Source organism: Dromiciops gliroides, chromosome 2 (genome assembly GCF_019393635.1).
Source record: "Dromiciops gliroides isolate mDroGli1 chromosome 2, mDroGli1.pri, whole genome shotgun sequence".
In the NCBI taxonomy this organism is placed as follows: Eukaryota; Metazoa; Chordata; class Mammalia; order Microbiotheria; family Microbiotheriidae; genus Dromiciops; species Dromiciops gliroides.
In genome coordinates this window covers 674,602,757-674,621,485 of record NC_057862.1, presented here as the reverse complement: position 1 = coordinate 674,621,485, position 18,729 = coordinate 674,602,757, and the positions used below count along the sequence as shown (strand labels likewise).

Sequence of the window (18,729 nt, the reverse complement as noted above, 5' to 3'; positions counted from 1 at the left end):
TTTCTCCACCTGTAAAAAGCGAGGCCTGGACTTGATGCCCTCTCAAATCCCTTCCAGTTCGAAATCTGTGATTTAGGGAATAGAGAAGTAGTAGGAGGAGTAGGGGTGAAGGCAAGGAATCTCTCCCTTCCAGACTGGGGCAAGGCTTAGAGGGAGAGGGCTGGAAATCCCAGAGACCTGCACTCTGGCGCTGGCTAAGGGCCCACTCAAAAACCTCTGCCCTGCCTGTCCCACAGGGAGAGCCTGGTTGGTCCAATCCCCTCACTCGGCCAAAGGGGAAACTGAGGCCCACAGCGGGACATAACTCGCTAAAGCTAACAGACCCGACTCTACTTGGGAGAAGTTTCAAAGCTAAAGGCTCGGAGGGGTGGATTTGGGCTTAAAGTGTGTGTGTGGAGGGGGGGGGGTGTTAGGGGGCTGTTCAGATCAGTGTGTGGGGGTAGGGCTGGGGCTCCCAACTCTTCGGGATTGCCCCCCTCCTCCCAGCGGCGGGTTGCGGACAAGAGCCCCAGGGCGGAGGAGGGCGGGGCGCGGAGCCGGGGGCAGCCTCCGGGGAGGCGGGGCCGCCGGGGAGTGGAGGGGAGGGGGCCCGAGACGGGGAAAGCGAGGCGGAGCCCGGAGGATAAACAGGCCGCGGTGGCCGGGCCGGCCCCTACAGTCCCGGCGGCGGCGGCGGCTGCAGGAGGAGGAGGAGGAGGAGCAGGAGGAGGAGGAGGAGGAGCAGGAGGAAGAGGAGGAGGAGGAGGAGAGAAGGAGGAGGAGGAGGAGAGAAGGAGGAGGCGGCGGCTGCCGGGCAGGAGGCTGGAGCTCCGCACAGCCGAGATTCACTTCCCCGGGCTCGGCAGGGAAAGGTACCACGGACTGCTCCCCATCTCCCCTTCCCAGCCCGGCCCCGCGAGGATCCCCCAGCGCGGGGGGCCATGCGGAGCGCTGACCCCAGGCAGCCCCTTCCCGTGGGTGCCTGTTAACAACAGGGGTGCGGGAAGCCCCTTCCGAGACTGCCCCCCAATGCCCCTGCCCGCAGCTCCGGGCACGACGCGATCTCTCCTCGCTGCAGCTGCGGAGATCCGAAAGGGGGAATCCTGCGGGGGAGTGGGGGGGGCGGGGGAGTGTCCACACCGCTCGTGCGTGTGTGCGTGTGCGCGCGCGTGTGTAGACGTGTGTGTGTGTGTGTGTGTGTGTGTGTGTGTGCGTGTATGTGCGAGCACACACACAAGGGTCCGGGGCTCGGCTGGCCGGACAAAGCCTGCCCCCACTCCGGCCCCTCTGCCCCCACTCCCCCTCAGAAAGGCTCCGAGCCTTTCTCTGCTAGCCTTGGCCCTGGGGATGGGGGCCTGGGGGGATGGGGAGATGGGGGGGGGCAAGTGTATCTCTGCCTGTGTGCACTAGTGTGTTCGTGCCTTTGTGTGGTCGGAGGCTCTTTGTGTGGCTGCCGCGGCTGTGTGTCTGTCTGCTGTAGTGGCAGTGTGTGTGACCCTGGCACTGGGGGGCACCCGAGGGAACCCCGGGCAGAGACGGATTTCCCAGTTTCCCAGGGCTCTGTCTTTGCTTTGAAAGCACAACCTGTCTCACTCACACCCCCACAAGGGGCTCCCCCTCCTTACGCAGACAGGCAGGAAGAGGCCCCGAGTCAGTGAGCAAACCAAACAGAGAGCTGGTGTGTGTGCGTGCCTGTGTGTGACAGACAGAGACGGATGGTGTGTGTGTGTCTGTGTGTGTGTGTGCCCCGGTGTGGGCATGTGATGATTAGGATTCCCGGCTTATATGTGGGCGTCTTTGTCCCAGGGGGGTGGGTGGAGCCTGGTGTCTCCTCAACTTCCCATTTCTTCCTCCACCAGGGGGTTCAGGTGAAGCTCTTGGGGATGAAGGGTGCAGAGAGACTTGTTTCTGCACAATGACTTTTGTAACACGCATGTAAAATCATCACAGATTTTGATGGAGTTTGGAAGACCCCAGAAGTCAAAAACCCCTTCACTTCACTTTTAGGGAAACTGAGGCTAGAAAGGTTTAGTCACTGGCTCGGGGCCATGTAGGTGGGAAGTCCACACTGCCTCTTAGTGTGTGTCTGTGTTTTTGTGTGCGTTGGCCGGGATCGTAACCTACGTGTAGCACATTCACAGACTGTGTGGTGTGTGTATTTGTTAGGGTGTAGCCTCAGGTGGACTTGTTCAGACGTGTGTGTTGTCATCAGCTGTTGGACAAGTCATGGCCTCATAGGGTTTAGAAATAGAAGGGAACTCAGGAGTCATTCCAGTTCAAGTTCCTAACTTTACAGTTGAGGAAACTGAGGCTAAGGCAGAAGTGATTCCCTGGGGGTTTGAGCCTCCCAAGCCAGTTTTCCTTACTATTATCGGGTCTCCTCACTGAGGGGCAGAAGAACCAAAGGGTCTGGCACATAGTAGGCATTATAAAATATTAAGTGACCTGAGTGGAAATATGGCACGTTCATTCACCTTCCTATGTTGTCCTATTTTTCTGTTGTAGCTCATTGGGTGATGGGTCCATAGGTTGTGGTCTGTGTGTGTGTGTGTACACATACATGTGTGCATGCATTGTAATACGTGTATGTTCCAGGGTGTGCATATGTGTAGTATGCTATGAGTGGGGGCGGGGACAGGTGCAGGTTCTGCTAGGTGGGTATGTGTGGGTGGTACAGAACATCTTACCAGATACAGTAGGAAGAACCCTGAATATGGAATCAGATGACTTGGGTTTGAATCTTGCCTCGGCTGCTACCTAAGCTGTATGACCTTGGGCCAGTCACTCTTCTTCCCCGAGTCTGTTTCCTCCTCTCCCAAATGAAGGGGTCTGGTTAGATTTTCTCTAGGGTTTCTTCCACTTCTGCAAGTCTCTGTGCGTGAGCCATTCTGTTCACTTATTTACAAATTGTAGAGAAGAGAGTGCCACCTTTGGAGTCAAGGAGACCTGGGTCCTTGTGCTGCCCCTGACACATACAGGCTGGTTGGCCCCCAACAAGTCTCTTGACCTCTCAGGGCAATCATGGGGGTAATCAGCAATTATTAAGCACCTACTGTGTCATTGTCACTGTGCTAAGAGCTGGGAATACAAAGGCAAAGGACAAATCCCACTCCTGACCTGTATTAGTGGGAGAATTTTACACAATGGAACTTCCCTTTATGGATGGAAGTGTCTGGAACCTGTACAAGGGAATATAAACACAAAACCCAGAGGAATCTCTACCCTCAGTGAGCTTATGGGCCTCTGTGGAGGGTCATAGATTTCCAGCTGGAAGGGACCCTAGTGACCATCATAGACTGAGAACTGGAAGGTCATCTAGTACCCTCTTCTTTTACAGAAGAGGAAATTGGGGCTCAGGGAGATTAATTATCTTGGCCAAAGTCATACAGATGGTAAGTATCAAAGGCAGGATTTGAACCCAGGTCCTTTCCCCACTGTATTTCATTGTCTCCTTGTCCAATCCCAGAATCATGGGATTTAAGAGTGGGGGGGGGCAGCTAGGTGACACAGTGGATGAAGCACCAGCCCTGGATTCAGGAGGACCTGAGTTCAAATCCGGCCTCAGACACTTGATACTTACTAGCTGTGTGACCCTGGGCAAGTCACTTAACCCTCATTGTCCTACCAAAAAAAAAAAAGTGGGAGAGGACCCTTGCTATTACCTAAGGCCATGCCAAGGGAATCCTCATTATAATGCACCCAATGAGTGGTCGCCTCTGACTTTCTTGATGATCTCTAAGGTCCCTTCTAGCTGGAGGGCTAAGATTCTACTTGCTTGGTACTAGATGTTTTTGGACAGAAGGCTTCACCTTAGGAGTCCCCTGTCCCCTTCTCCTGGGGGCCGTGGTGGGTGTTGGAGTCGGAGGCAGCCTTGGACAGAGCACTGCTCCCACACCGCTTCCTCTAATACTTGTCTGACCTTTGGTGTCCCCCAAAGAAGGGAACTAGCTGGAGGGCTGAGCAGAAGCAGGCTCCTTACTGAAGGACCCTGTAAGGGACCCTCAGCAAGCTGGGGGTTACTTCTTTTTTTTTTTTTTTGGTTTTCTGCTTTCTTAAAGGGGAAAAGGAATGATGACAGATTGTGAAGAGCTGAGCAGTTTTAAGGGCATGGGTGGAGAATTGTAAACAGTGGAGTTGGGGCTCCCAGTGGCCATTTGGATGACCAGCAGAAAGTCTGAAGGCTGAGGGGAGTGCTGTGGGAGGCTGTTGGCCTTGGAGTTCCATTGTTCTCCGTAATGAAAGCCCAGTGGGGTCATGAGAGTCACTGGTCTTTAAACATTCTTCCACTCCAAGCAACCCATGCTCTTTGCTGAGGCTTTGGAAGAGGGACAAAGGTAAGGCTTGGGGAAAATAGCCACACAACTCCCATTTCTAACCCTAGTGCTTTCAGGTTTATGGAAGGCATTCCTTCCACCAGGATTGTGTAGGACACAGGGCAGATTATTCTTCTCATTTTACATAAGGGGAAACTGAGGCCTGCAGTGGGTAAGCAGCTTGCTCGTGACCACACAGCCAGCAGGCATCATAGTGGGTGATCTGGAACCAAAATGTGGAAAGGCCTTAGAAGCCTTCTAGGTTAACCTCTCTTGTTCTGGAGATGAGGGAACTGAGGTCCAGAAAAGGCCAAAGGTGATTTGTCCATGGCCACAATGGTGGTAAGTAGAAGAGCTGAGATTTGAACTCCAGACCTCACTCCAAATCCATTTCCCTTTCCATGGTACTCCATTGGTGTGGGGATTAAAATGGTCCATCCTACAATAAGAGATACTGAGGCAGAGCTCTGAGCCGAGGGCACTTTATGAAAGGGTCCATGGTCCCGTCTAATGAGATGGACCCCAGGTCTTCCTCATGACCTGAGATACCCCCTTCTTCCAGGGCCTTGGCTTTCTAAGGTTCGATACCAGTTTTGATACCTGAACATTCTCAAGAGGTAACATATACAAAGGACAGAATCCCATTGGTGGATAGGTCCTGCTTCAAGGGCCAAAAAAGGATGCATCAGCTAGAAATGGTGCCATTGGCTCGGAGCTCTGCCTCAGTCTCTCTCACTGTAGGATGGACAATTCCCGCGCCCCCCCCCCCCGCCATTAGTAGGGGAAGGGATGGGACTGAAGGATGGAGAAGGGTTGGAAGGCCAGAGTGGAATGGTCAGACATCCTTTTCCCTAGAGCATACACCTGTGTTAGAGGCCCCTGGCCCTCTTCAAGGGACTTTACTCCAGTAAACGCATGATGAGTCTTTTTTTTTCTTTTTTTTTGGGGGGGGCAGTGGGGGTTAAGTGACTTGCCCAGGGTCACACAGCTAGTAAGTGTCAAGTGTCTGAGGCCAGATTTGAACTCAGGTACTCCTGAATCCAGGGCCGGTGCTTTATCCACTGTGCCACCTAGCTGCCCCAACACATGATGAGTCTTTAATTCAGTGAAAAATGCCTACTGTGTGAGGTGTTGTCTAGGACTGGTGGGAAAGAAAGAGGACTGTCCCACAGAGCTTAGAGTCTAGTGGGAGAGATAAGACATTGCCTGTGAATAATGTCTGATATTTATGAGTCCAGCAGTGTATCGACAAAGGGAAAACTGTGGGGTTGGAGTAAGTGAGGGTCAGATGATGCCAGGGAACAGAAAGAGGGAGTAATCCCAGAATCCTTCACGAAGGAAGGAGGGATCAGAGAATTCTAGATTTAGAACAGGAAGAAGGGCCCTCCAATACAATCCCCCTCATCCAAACAGACGAGGAAACCGAGGCCCGGAATGGTGGTGACTTGCTCAGTGTCACACAGGCAGCGTCTGAGCCCAGGTCACCTGTTTACAAATGCTCGGCCTCCTGGGATGCTGGAGGATCTTTGTGGGACGTGGATGAGGGGAAAGGAGGGAGGAATCCTTTAGAGGCAGCGGATTTCGAGCCAGAAGCCTGTCTAGAAATCTTCCGAGTGGATCCTCTCATTTTACGGATGAGAAAAGAGGCCCGGCCAGGGGAAGGCTGCTTGACTAGATGCGTGTCGAGTAGATAGCCAAGGCAGTTCCCCCGACTCCTAATTGCGTGGATTTTTTCCTTCTAATGCAGTCTGCAAAGGCTTTGGAGGACAGGACATATTCCTGATTGTGAAAAGTGAGAAGTCCAGCCTGCTGGGGACAGAGCAATTGTGTTGGGGAAAGGGAGGGTAATTTGGAAAGACTGAAAGGGGAAAGTATTTGTGGGGAGCCTTGAATGGCAGATGCAGCCAACACTCATTGGCTGTGTCTCTTGAAAAGCGAGGCCATTTTTGCAGCTGGCCTTCAATGGGCCGAGGGTGATAGAGGAGTCATATTGTGGCCAAGTGTTTTGAGCATGGTATGACCGACCCCCAGAACTCTTCTCTTGTGCTTGCCGTCTGATGAAGCCTCTCCCTTATAACAATCCCACAAGGTCGATGGTACCAGTGTTGTCAGAGCTCTGGACTTTGAGTCTGAACACCCCAGGTTCAGATCTCAGCTCTGAGTCCTAACTAACTGTGTGTCCATGAACCATCAAGCAGTGGCTAAAACAACATTTCTTAAGGGTTTACTCTGTACTCTGCAAAGTGCTTGAAAATAGGAAATGGAGACTGGGGGGAAATAACATACAGAGGAGGGTCCCACTGCAGGGCAGATGGTAAGGGCTGGTCATCCTTCCATTACGGCAGGGGAGATGCCAGTGTCCAAGGCTTTGGAGGGTCCTTGGCACGGCCAATAACAAAGCAACCCGCTTGAGGAAATGAGTTGTAAACTAGCTTGGGACTTCTCTGATTGACTTCTCCCCTGCCCCCATGCCCCTTCCTGGGGTGCCTTTTGGGTATTGTCTTCCCCCTTCAGATTGTAAGTTTCTTTTCTTTTTTTTTTTAGTAAGGTAATTGGGGCTAAGTGACTTGCCCAGGGTCACACAGCTATTAAGTGTTAAGTGTCTGAGGCTGGATTTGAACTCAGGTACTCCTGACTCCAGGGCCCGTGCTCTATCCACTGTGCCACCTAGCTGCCCCTAGATTGTAAATTTCTTGAAGGCAGGGATTCTGTCTCTCTGTCTCTCCCCCATCTCTGTCTCTGTCTTTATATCTGCGTCTCCAGTGTTTAGTTGTCTGTACTGATTACCTCAGTGTCATTAGGAGTAGAGTGACTATAATGCACTTTACAACTTTAAAGTGCTCCATAAAAGCTAGCTAGTTTGTTCTTTATTTTATTAATTACTGTCTTTATTAGGGGAAGTTCGTGGGACATGGTGGAGGAAGAGCAGGCAGGAAGACCTGCATTCAAGGCTTGCTTCTGACTTAGACTAGCTGTATGATCCTGGGTCATTCATTTAGTCTCTGCCTGCCTCAGTTTCCTTATCTGTAAAATGGGAATGATAATAGCACCTCCCTCCCACAGTTGAGAAGATCAAATGAGAATATTCCTTAAGCCCTTAGCACAGTGCTTGGCACATAATTAATGCTTTGTTTTCTTCCTTCCTCCCTCCCTCCTTCCTTTCCTTCCTTCTTTCCCTCCCTCTTTCTCCCCTTTCCTATTTATATCAGTAAAATTCAAGAAGCATTTTAAAAACATACCTACTGTGTGCTAGGCACTGTAAAAGACATGGGGGCGGGGTACAGTGACCAAAAAAAGAGAGAAAGAAACAATCCCTGTCCTCAAAGAAATTGCATTCTGGGGAAAACCAATATGTACCCAAAATAAAGTAACTGATGAGGGCGAGGGGTGGGGTGGGGGCAGGCAGAGCACCCCAGCTGGGGAGATCAGCAGGGCCTGGTGGGGGAGGAGGTCCTTGGTGAGGGCTCTGAATCGAGCTAATGATCCTATGAGGTGGAAGGGAGGGAGTCCAGGCAGGAAGGAATAGGTCATCAGGTACTTTGCACCTTTAGAGCAGAAGAACCCGGGTCAGTGTTAGGGGCCTAGGTGCGGAGGGTGCGGCAGAGAGAGTGAGAAAGGGCGCAGGAGAGGGGCTGAGGCTGGTTCAGGCTAAGACCGCTTCGCTGCACCCGGGAATTATCAGTATAATTCAGCTGCCTCCTGACTACTGTGTGACCTTGGGTAAGTCCCTTGTTTTTCTCAGTGTGAAAACTTAGGGTGTTTTCCACCTTGTCAGGAGAGGGTCAGGGCAGCTTGGGGACACTGGGTTAAGGGAGAAAGAGGGGCCGGGGATGTTATTATTAACTATTCAGCCCTCATTAAGTGCCCACTGTTTTCTAGATTCAAAGACAAAAACAAAGACAGTCCCTGCCTTGGAAGAGTTCCCTTCCTTTGACATACAGCATCTTGTTTGGTCATCATGACAAGCCCCTGGCTTAGGCAGAACAAATATTATTTGTATTTTACAGATGAGAAAATATACACTCAGCATAAAGAGACTTGCCGAGATCAGACAGCTAGTTGTTGTCAACAGGGATGGGTAGAATCGGTGTTTAGAGCTGGGAGGACCTCAAATCATCTAGTTTAACCGCCTTATTTTATAAAGGAGACAGAGGAGCTGGAGAGAAATGAAGTGACTTGTTCAAGGTCATGCAGAGCTGGAATTAGAACCTAGGTCTCCCGACTTTCCTCAGGGTGTCAGGCTTCCTTTTTGATGTGTCCTGGATTATAGTTCAGGGTATAGAGAGAGTTGGCTACAAAATATAAATCAGCCAAAGGAAATGCTTCCTCCTGCCTTGGGTGGACCTCCTGTTCTGTGGGGTTATTCCTAGGGAGAAAGAGCTGCAGAAGTCAGCCTCCAATGGGGAGTCTCCTCATTGCCTGGTTTCCCGGAGATAGACCTGGACCGCTGCCTTTGAGAAGGTCCGAGCACACAGTGGGAGTCTACTGTGCTTGCTACGAAGGTAGAGTCCTAAAGTTTGAGAAATTATTCTAAGCCCACAATTGAAAAAGGCCAAAGATTTGGGGGAGGAAAGGGTCTTTGGTTAGTTAGTCAGTCAACAAACATTTATGAAATACCTACTATGTGCCAGGTATTGTGCCAAGTGCTAGAGATTCAAGAGAGGTAAAAGACAGTTCCTTCTCTTAAGCATCTGGAGATGTTTATTCTGGAGAAGAGAAGGCCATGGGTCCCTTCTCCATATCCACCATGATAACCTATCTTCAAAAATTTCCCAGGTGGTTCTATGGAAGAGGGATTAGCTTTGTTCTGCTTGGCCCTAGAGCTCAGAACTGAACAATAGTGGGTGGAAATTGCAGTTTTCTGTGCAAACAGCCCTTTGGGAGTACAAGGGCCAGCCTTGGGAGGAAGTGAGTCCCCTCTGCCCAGAGGCCTTCCAGCTGGATGGTGGCCTGTTCTAGCAGGCCTTGGGAGTGGGAGGTGGGGCTGCCAGTGAGGTCCCTTGCCGCCCAGTCTGAGACTGGGAGACAGAGTTCCTTGGCTTCTTGGCATACCCTAGGGAGCCGGCACAGCAGCTACCATTTGGAAGGTGAGGCCATGCAGGCCCAGAGAAGGTAGCAGACTTGTCCAAGAACACACAGCAAGTCAGGAAGAGATGCAGGTCTGGAGGCTGAGTGATCTAGAGGCAACAGGAGGTAGGAGAATGGAGACAGGAGGCTAGACTCCAGTTCTGACCCCAGCTGTGTGACCTTGGGCAGGTCATCCATCACCTGTAAAATGGACCTAGTCATTTTTCATAGCGTGGTTGGGGAAAATGTCTTTTGAAGTACAATTATTCCTCCCACATTCCAGGATGTGGGAGAGTGGAGGGTGTTAAGGCTACAGCGCTCCCGAGATCTGGAAAATCCCTGTAAAAGATTTTGGCTGTCCCTTCGTACCAGAGAAGATGCTTCTAAGTTTTCTTTTTCTTCCATGGGGTGTTTACAGCACCTCGCTGTAAAATGTGGGTCAGGCATTCAGTCACAGGCTTTGTGTCATCCGCTGGCCTTTGTGGGTCATCTGCCGTTTCCGCAAAACTCCCCTCAAATTCCCATTTAATTTCTTATGCCAGCTCCGGATATATATAGAAACTGGGATGGGGAAAGTCTTGATGTGGAAGGCATTATGTATAGCAATACTGATTATTATGAGAAATCGGGGGGGGGGGGCAGCTAGGTGGCTCAGTGGATAAAGCATCGGCCCTGGATTCAGGAGGACCTGAGTTCAAATGCGGCCTCAGACACTTGACACTTACTAGCTGTATGACCCTGGGCAAGTCACTTAACCCCCATTGCTCCGCAAAAAAAAAAAAAAAAGAAGAAGAAGAAGAAGAAGAAGAAGAAGAAGAAGAAAAAGAGAGAGAGAAATCAGGGTGTGGAAGGATCTCAGGAATCATGTCAGTTAATAGTCCAAAAACATTTATTAAGTGTGACCCTGGGCAAGTCAACCTCAACTGCCTCATAAAAAAGACAGAAACATTTATTAAGCACTTGCTGTGTGCCGGGCACTGTGCTAAAGCACTGGGGAGACACACACACACACACACACACACACACACACACACACACACACACACACACACACACACACACACACACACACACACACACGAGAGAGTGCTTGTTCCTAAGGGACTCACAGCCTAACCAGATCTAACCCCTTCATTTTACAGATGAGGAAACTGAAGCCCTGGCCAATGACTTGCCCAGGGTCATACAGCTAGGAAGAGGCAAGTCCGACTTCCAGTTTCCCATTACACCACACTCCCTTCTGGATCTTAGCGTGGTGAGCTTTTCCTTTATTCTGGGCTGCCGCTGGTCTGCTTCCCTCTTTATTTCTTTTATAGTGAGGCCACCCCAGCCAGCAGTGAGGGCCAGATAACAAGTTGGACTTCCTGGGGATCAGATGCCGGTCTCCGCCCGCTGAAGGAAGAGCCTGAGTTAGTCAAGGAACTGATAAAGCATTTCTCTGGTAGTTTGTGGTGGAGGAGATAAGCAAAGACTTGGAGGTGGGATGAGACTGCTAACAACTGTGAGACAGCATCCCAAAATTAAATGCTGATTTGTTTGGTTGTTTTGTTTTGGTCAAGAAGGACTGGGGGAAGCTGGATGGGGCAGGGGATAGAGCACCAGGCCTGGAATCAGGAGGACCCGAATTCAAATCTAGCTTCGGACACCTACTAGCTGTGTGACCCTGGGCAAGTCACTTCCTAGGGTTGTGAGGACCGGATGAGGTGATATTTGGAAAGTGCTTTGAAGACTCGAAGGTATCGTATAAATGTTAGCTCTTGTTCTCTCGGCTTAGTCCCATCTAAGCAGTAGGTACTTAGTTAGCATTTTCCTTTATGACTGAAGCAGAAAGATCAGTGGATCCAGAGGCAGAGGAGCTGGGTTCGAATGTTACCGCTCTATCAGGGAAAGATCACAAAGGGATAGAAGCAGGTGGGGACCCTTGAGTTGATTGCCCCCAGACTCCCCCAGTGTCCACACCAGAGGCACAAGAGGGCTGTAGTCTGCCTTCAGGCCTCAGTTCATCATCTATAAAATGTGAGGGTTGGCCTAGATCTTCCTTCTGGCTCTAAGAACTATACATATGGCCTGGGATGTGGAGAAGTTATTGAAACTCTCCAGTTTGCTTTTGCCTGGTGTGGAGGCAGGGGGATGGAGAAGATGACTCCTTTCAGCTCCAGGGTTCCAAGAAGCTTCTAGGAGACAAGGTCGGTGGGGTATGGCCCCTCCGCCCTACTAGGGATGCAAGGAGGCTCACCAGCCATCATCTCCTGGGCTGAGCTTGTGTCTTCGGGGCTCCCAGGGACACCATCTCTGGTCAGCAGGCTGTCGGCAGGGGATGGAGAACGAGAGCCTGTGGTCAGAGAAGGCCACAGGCATGTGCAGTGACTGTGGGCTGCTTGCTGGGCACCGGCCGTACAGTCACCCGGCCCGACTTTGGAGGGAAAGTCCAACGCATCATTTCCTGAAGCAGACAGAAACAGAAATGCTCATCTGCAGCAGGGGAAGGGGAACCCCACGTTCGTTACTGTTCCAAAGCTTCTGGAAATCTTTTCAGTGTTTTTTTTCTCCTTGGCTTATCCATAGTTAGAGAGGTTAACACATTGCTCAGCTCCCCACTGCTATTAGTCACTCAGTCACTGAGCTTGAATTGAGCGTCTGTCGCATACCCAGGCTCCGCATTAAGCCCCGGCAAGGACAATCCTGGCCTCAGGGAGCTTACCTTCGAAAGAGGCAGTGGGCGATACTATTATGGATAATTAAGAGTTGGCCATATGTCAGGGCCACTGGAAGGTACCGGGTTTCCCCAGATTCTAGGCACATTTATCATGCTCCCCCAAATTCCTGGCAGAAATGGAGACCACAGAGCGGAGGCTTCACAGAAGCAAGACTTAGACTCAAGTCTCCAAGAAACCTGCCATGTGCCCTTTGATTGCTAGGGCTCTAGGTCCTTCCCTGACCCCCTTAACGTGAGGTGTCGGCCCCCGAGGCCTCTTCCGGCTCTGTCTCTATCTCTGGGTCTCTGACTCCCATCTAACCACAGAGGGCTGGTGGGCTTCGGAGGCAGGAGCCTGACCCGGGCTTTCCTTCTTCCGGGTCCTGGCTTACGTCAACCGTAGGTGCTTAAGAAATGTTTGCGGGAGTGAGTCCGGTCCAGAAAGTCGGAGAGAGTCAGTGGGAGGCAGTGGATTGGGGGCCAGAGGCCTTGGGCTCCATTGCCTGTTCTGTGTCTGACCACAGGCAGATCATGTAACCTCTCAGCCTCAGTTTCCTCATTTGTGAAATGGGGATAGGATCCACACCAAACCAAAGGGTTATTGTGGGGAATCAAATGAGATTTAATATAATCAAGTAATATCTGTATCTGTATGTATATATGTGTGTGTATGCACATTTACATATATACATGCATATACACATATAAAAATATGTACCTCTGTAGCTGTGTGGCAGACTGTGAAGCCTATATCAATGTGATCTATTCTTCTTTTCTTGCTAGTAGACAACAGGGAACCACTTGGGGTTCTGGAGTGGAGGAGTGACCCTATCCTAGTTGTGTTATAAGAATCTTAACCCTGGCAGGATTCCTTCCCTCCCTTCCAGTTTACTTTCCATGGGGCCCTATTTCCCCAGAGGGAAATCCCCCTTGGCCTGGGTGACTCCTGTCCAGGGGAAGTCTGGCTACATTCCTTGTGATTAATGTCCAAGAGAAATGATGAAAAATCCCAGAAACCTGGAAAATGGAGGCAAACTGAGGTTGGTTCCAGGAGCCCCCCTGCAGGAGTCCCCTGAATATGTCCTGGCCAGTGAGAAGCCTGGAGAGTAGAGGGGGTGTGTGTGTGTGTGTGTGTGTGTGTGTGAGAGAGAGAGAGGGGGGGGGGAGGAAGGGAGGGAGAGAAGGAGGGAGAGGGAGAGGGGCAGGCCCCCCACACCCCCTGGGGCTGGACGTTGTCAGAATGACCCTAGAGTGGCTGGTTCCCTGGCCAAGCCCGAGTGAATTACAAGTCCCAGCACGTCATCCCAGCCCAGGAAGCCATGGGCACATTCTTTCTCATAAACTTCCAGTTGCCCATCAGCCTGTCTGCCTTGGTTGTTCTTAGTTTCTCCCTTTTATTCTTTCCTGTTTTGTCCCTGACATAGTCATTCATTCACTCGTTCATTAATTCTTTCTCCCTTTCTCTCCATTTCTTTTGCTGTCTCTTATCGTTTCAGTCTCCCAGTCTCTTTCTCCCCACTCTTAACTCTTCCTCTTATTTTCATCCTCTCTTTCTTCCTCTCTCTCTCTCTTTCCCTCCACCCCCTTCCTTTCCTCCCCATCAGTTCATGTAAAAATAATTTTGCAGTCCCTGTGCTGTTTTCAAACTCTCTCTCTTCTTCTTTCCCTCTTTCCTTCTCTCTCTCCATCGCCCTCTTTCTCTCCACTTCTCCCTTCTCTCCCACTCTCCCCATCCTGCCTTTTCTATTTCCTGCCTCCCCCTCCCCCCTCCCCTTTCCATTCCTACTGGTCTTTTCTCAGCTTCTCCCCTTCGGTTTATCTGCTTCTATCCCCGTCCTGCACTGGCTCTGGAGACCCGGCCTCTGATGGTTGTATGACCTCAAGAAATTTTCATCTTTCTCAGCTTTGGCTTCTTTGCCTATAAAACTGATGGTCTCTGAAGGCAGCTCTTTGTCTCTGGTTCTTTGTGTGAGCTTAGGCTTCAGTTAAACCAAATCAGCAGGAATTGAGTAAGGAATTAATTGTTGGGGATACAGAGGAAGGCCAGAAAACAGTCCTGCCTTCAGGGAGCTTACAGTCCAGACTAATGGGGGGGGGGACTTGTAAATAGGTAGATAAAAGTCACACATATATGCAGATATGTATGTGTATATGACACACACACATACATGTGACTTGTGTCTACACCTTTCTATCTATAACTTGTATATATACATACACACACGTTTTGTTTTTTTGGGGGTTTTTTTGGTGAGGCAATTGGGGTTAAGTGACTTGCCCAGGGTCACACAGCTAGTAAGTGTTAAGTGTCTGAGGCCGGATTTGAACTCAGGTCCTCCTGACTCCATGGCCGGTTCTCTATCCGCTGCACCACCTAGCCGCCCCACACACGTTTATTTTTGTTGTTGTTGAATTGTGTCTGACTCTTCCTAACTCTGGGTTTTCTTGGCGGAGATCCTAGAGTGGTTTGCCATTTCCTTCTCCACCTCATTTTGCTCATGAGGAAACTGAGTCCAGCTGGGTGAAGTGACTTGCCCAGGGTCGCACAGCTAGGAAGCGTCTGAGGCTGGATTTGAACTCAGGCAGATTGTCTTCCTGATTCCAAGCCCGGTGCTCTATCTGTTTTGCCACCTAGCTGCCCCGTATAGTCTCTCTCTTTCTCTATATATCAGGAAGACTGGAATTCAAATCCAGCCTCAGACACTTCTATTTACTTCGGTTTCCTCGCCTGTGAAATGGGGGAGGCAGGGTTAGAAAGAGCTGGGGGCCTCTTTTAGCCACAGAGCTTGGCTTTTTCCCCAGACCTCAGACCACCCCCCTCTCCCCAACATCCTTGTCCCTTTCCGTGGGGCTGCCCTTTTTGGCTCTCTTCCCCCTTCTCCCTCCCCTCTTCTCTCTGTCTGTCCCTTTCTGCCTCTGTCTCCATCCTTCTGTCTCCCTTCTCCCACGATCCCTGGGGCCTGCCTGTCCTCGGCTGACTTATGGTCCTTGCCACGTAGCTCCCTACACTCACATGCCTCCTGTTCTTCAGGCTTCTTGGTGTCTTTGGCAACAGCTGTGAGCTCACTGGGCTGGGACGGCTTCAGGTGGAAGTTTCACAGACAGTGGCAGGAGGGGTGGGGACGATCAGGAAGTGGCAGGAATTCCTAGCTCCTGCCAGAGATGGGGGAGGGGAGTCCGGAGGCTGGTTTGTCTTTCCTAGTTGTGTGAGGGGTGAGCGGGCTGGCTCCCGGCCCCACATGCCTTCCCAGGAACTACACAAGTGCTTGTCTCTCTTGCCAGCACCAGTACTGTCCTGGCTTGGGTGACGGTCATAGACTTTGGCTCTAGAGAGCCCCTGGAGAAAGGGCACGTGCAATTAATTTCAATTCAATTTGACAAGCATTCATTAAGTCCCTACTAGCTAATACCATTAGGCAGGGTTAGGGTTAGGGATCGCTAGGTGGTGCTGCAGTGGATAGAGCCCTGGGCCTAGAGTAAGGAAGACTTACCTTCCTGAGTTCCAATCTGGCCTAGCTGTGTGACCCTGGACAAGTCACTTCACCCTGTTGGACTCAGTTTCCTCCTCTGCAAAATGAGCTGGAGAAGGAGATGTCAGACTGCTCCCAGTGTCTCTGCCAAGAAAACCCCAAACGGGATCATGAAGAGTAGGACGTGACTGAACAGGAACAACAGAGAGTCCCCCCCCCTTTTCTTTTTTAGTGAGGCAATGGGGGTTAAGTGACTTGCCCAGGGTCACACAGCTAGTAAGTGTTAAGTGTCCGAGGCAGGATTTGAACTCAGGTCCTCCTGACTCCAGGGCCGGTGCTCTGTCCACTGCGCCATCTAGCTGCCCTGAGAGTCCCCTTTCTTAAGGAGTTTACATTCTGCGGGGGGAGAAGAGATTTGTCTGGGTGCTATCTGTGTAACCCCTGGCTAGTTATCCTCCTCTTTTCTGTAAAATGAGGGGACTGGACGAGATGACCTGTCAGGGCCCTTCCACCTCCAGATCTAGAGTCCTAGAACCTGACGTAACTATCTAAGTGGGGAAGAAGAGAGCCAAACTCTGTGAGGTCCGGCTTGGAGAAGAGGGGGCGTTAGTGCTAACCCTGGAGCGAAGACCTCTGCGTTCTGAGAAGTTGGGAGTAAGGGGCCAGAAGGGAGCACATTCCAAGCCTGGTCAGACCTGAGAGGTTGGGAGCCTGGGAGGGTGCCTGCAATGGGGAGAGAGGATGTTATGTTGGGGGAACCGCCAACATGGTCCAGTTTGGCTGGCCCACCAGCAAATGATGTGCCGTAAAGCTGGGAAGCTGGTGCCAAGTTAGGGTCACCAGAATTTATTAGGTACACGGTAGGAGTCAAGCACTGTGCTAAGTAAACACAGGGAATAGAAATATATGGAGAACGGGCATCTAGGTGGCACAGTGGATAAAGCACTGGCCCTGGATTTAGGAGGACCTGAGTTTAAATCCAGCCTCAGACACTTGACATTACTAGCTGTGTGACCCTGAGCAAGTTACTTAACCCTCATTGCCCTGCAAAAAAAAATAAATGAAAAAAAACCCAAAAACAAACAAAAAAGAGAAATATATGGAGATAAAAAGATGGTCCCTGCCCTCAAAGAGTTTACATTCTTATGGGAGAAGACACCCAAAGGTGTTTATGTCTTAGCACAGTGCCTCACACAAAGGAAGTGCTTAGTTAACGTTGATTGATTGATTGATTTATCCTACAGTCAATAGGGAGCCATTGAATAGTTTTGAGCAGGTAAGTGACATGGTCAGACTCCCCTTCTTACTATTCCTCATCCCTGTCTCCATGCCTTTGCCCAGGCTGGTGTGCATTCCCTCTTCTCTTTTACCTTCGACTCCCTGGTTTCCCCCCAAACCCAGCTGAAGTGCTGCCTTCTGCCCATGAAAATGGGCAGAACTGGGAGATGTGTCATTTGCCAAGAACAGACAGGAGGTTAATGCCACCGGATCATGGAGGGGAACAAGAAACAGGAAGTACCTTTGAGTAGGAACACTAAATAGTCAAAGGATGAATAGAATTGGAATAAGCAGAGGGAAGGTAGAGGCAATTCTGGTGGTGGGAACAGTGTGAGCAAAGGCTTGGAGGTGGGACTCAGCATGGCATGGCGGGGCAGTGCGGAACGTATGATTGATGGAAAGTTCATGTGGTGGGGGAGGTTGGGCGGCAATCAGATCATGGGGAACCTTTAATTTATGTTAAAGAGAGCATATAGAATCAGATCATAGGGCTGTGTGTGTGTGTGTATGTGTGTTATACATACATGGGTTGTCTTCCATTAAACTCCTTGAAGGCAGGCACTGTTCTCCCCTCCAAGTTTCCCTGCACAACCCAGTACGTTGGGTGCCAACCCATATGTGGGATGCTGTTCTACAAGGGTGACCTTGAATGCAGCCCCTTTCCTTGAGGATCATAGATCATAGGAGCATCCGTTCTAGCCAGAGTGGGGAGTACGAGGGGGAGTATAACAGAAGAAAAGGATGATAAAAGATAACAGTCAGGGTTCTCGAGCAGGGGAGGGCATGATCAGGGTTCTAGGCTGATTACTCTGGCAGCTTGTGCAGGGTAGGTTAGAAGGGGGAGAGTGGAGGCAGGCATCGGCTGACAAGGGTGAGGGCTTGGGAAGAGAGAAGAGGCCCCAGGATTGTGGACGATGAGCTGGGGGGACCTCGGGGGCCGCTCAGCGCATCCTTGTCATTCTTCAGATGAGGAGGTTCAGGCCAGGGGGGGTCGATGGTTTGCCCAAAGTCACTGCTTTGCGTTTCCTCCCGGGGCAGCTACCACTCTGGGGATGGGGGCCAGGCTCTCTTGGTGCCTTGGAGCCAGGCTCCTAGAATCCTCTGGTCAGGAATCCTGATTGCCTTCCTGGAGGCGGTGTCCCCTTGGAGAGGAGGAAGGACACAGTTTTTCCCCATGGGCTCTCACCTGCTGGGTCTCACAGCCCTCCTCATTCTCCCCCACCAACGTCTATTTCCGCTGCCCTTTTCCCAGTTTCCTGAACCCCCTTCTCTCACTGGCCACCAGCGCTTCCCCCTCCTCCTCTAGAGAGTGGGCAACAATCTCCCTCACCCCAAATGTCAGGGCTGGGCCATCGTAAGGGGGTGAGGGTCCTGCCTCCATCAAGGCCTTCTCTTGTCCACTTGTGTCTTAGGGAATTGCTTAGAACCAATGGAATCAGCCAAGGGATTGATGTGCTGAGGTTGGAATTTCGGGCCTGTGGGAGACGACACTTTGTTGGGATTGGTCAGGGAGGTGGGACCGACTTTGGCATCTCTGATAGGACCATCGGATCTCAGAATTGATCTAGTGCAACATCCCCATTTTAGAGATGAGCAAAGTGAAGCTGCCCAGCGAGGGCAAGTAACTTGCTAAAGGTTGTAAGAGGCATGAGCTCTTCTATCTTGGTTGTTACTCAGTCTTGTCCGACTGACTCTTCCTGATTCCACCTGGGGTTTTCTTGGCAGAGATACTGGACTGCTTTGCCATTCCCTTTTCCATATCATTTGACAGGTGAGGAAACTGAGGCAAACAGGGTGAAATGACTTACCCAGGGTCACACAGCTAGGAAGTATCTGAGGATAGATCTGAACTCAGACCTTCCTGACTCCAGGCCCAGTGCTCTATCCACTGTGCCATCTAGTTACCTCAGATATATTAACCTCAAAT

The 18,729-nt window shown here is 50.9% G+C and overlaps 1 protein-coding gene across 4 annotated transcripts in view; it reads left to right on the top strand.

Annotated features, from left to right (window-relative positions):
• Positions 1-694: 694 nt before the first annotated feature.
• The window catches only part of SMOX (spermine oxidase), a 60,660-nt gene continuing 42,625 nt past the window's right edge, over positions 695-18,729 (top strand). The window contains exon 1 of one of the 4 annotated variants that reach the window (XM_043986712.1): positions 695-851. The gene's annotated coding sequence lies outside the window, so the exon portion shown is untranslated. Of the gene's footprint in view, positions 852-10,909; positions 11,096-18,729 lie in introns of those variants that run through there. The other 3 variants (XM_043986711.1, XM_043986709.1, XM_043986710.1) reach the window with 3 other exon arrangements.